Below are 1,397 nucleotides of genomic sequence, written 5' to 3'. Positions count from 1 at the left end.
GTAGTGTTATGTGGGGGAGAGAGATCATTCTATAATCTTCTGATTAAAACTCAGTCTTTTAGTGGGCCTGTGCCTTGGGGATGTGACCTTCACAAGTGTTTCTCAAGTGGCATAGACCTCCCCCACCCCTACTGCTTCCCCCCACCCCATCTCCTATTCCCTTCCCTGGCTGCAGAGTTCTAATTAATATTACTTGAAGTTTTGACCCTTGTTGTTTGTGATTATTCCCTGCAGAGATATGAGAGGAAGGCTGGGGGGGGGGATGGAGTCAGAGGAATTCTATCTATATCTTAGTTGGGATAAGGCTCTGGCAAAAACACTTCCCAGAGAATTTAGACCTTTGTTATGGAGAAAGTTTTGGGCTTATTTCACAATGATAATTCTTCTCCTCTGTCCACCAAGCCAACCAGGAGATCTTTGAGGTCTCCTTCACTATAAGAACCTTGTGGGGTTCAGGAATGTATGTGTTTCCCCCAAAGACTGCAGCTCCAAAGTTTCTCTCACATTAGTCCTCATATGACTTCTTATTCTTAATTCATATTACTAGTATCCTTTCTAATTACTAATATTCTCCCCTTCTTTGAGAGTAGTTATTATTCTTGAGTTTTCTGTTCCAGTTACTCACATTTTTTTTGCAATATACACATTTCTGTTTATTGTCATTTTCTATAGTAGTGATATAAAACAGGTATGCAGTAATTTTGTCCAGAATCTTATTCTCTCTTTGATGTTTCACTTAAGGTGAAGCTGGGTGGGGTTATCAGGAGAGGATACTGAAGCCCAGACTGTGACTTTTGCCCTACCTGCGAGAAAAGTTGAGGGTTATGTCCTGGGGTAGAGCTCTCTAGATACTGAGGTACTCATATTGCTAGCACCCTATCTTGCTATCTCTCTCCTCAGAGAGCTCTGCAACTACACCCTCATAGTACTCTCTCTTAAACTTCAAAAAGTGTAGCAGTCTAAGGTGATCATGTCCTTTGATTTGAATCCACTTTTCCTAGGAATAGAAGGTTGGAGGGAGGAAAAAGATACTAATTTTCAGGTTTTTCTAGCCTACCTGTACCGTAGTCCTTCCCTGACCAGATTTTGGTGTTGTTTTGATGTTAGTCCAACAAAACCTGGTCGTTCTTTGCTACAGTAACTAGTTTTTGTTATATAGTTGCAAAAGGTTAAACATGCCCAAGATAACATGGGGTTTGGGGGAGGATACTCAAAAGCTGCACCCAGCATATCCCCCGACAGCAGTGCCCCTCGCTTTAGACTGCACCTTTCCCCTTCCCAGAAGGGTCTCTCAGAGTTTAGCATTAGTTTTTCAGAATGCTCCTTCTCTCTTTCTCTTTTATAATTTCTCCAGGGTTAAGCTTGAGGTAGGGGGCCAACAGCATGGGTTGTTTCCA

This window comes from Hipposideros armiger, unplaced genomic scaffold (assembly GCF_001890085.2).
Source record: "Hipposideros armiger isolate ML-2016 unplaced genomic scaffold, ASM189008v1 scaffold_660, whole genome shotgun sequence".
Lineage (NCBI taxonomy): Eukaryota > Metazoa > Chordata > Mammalia > Chiroptera > Hipposideridae > Hipposideros > Hipposideros armiger.
This window is presented reverse-complemented; position numbering follows the sequence as displayed.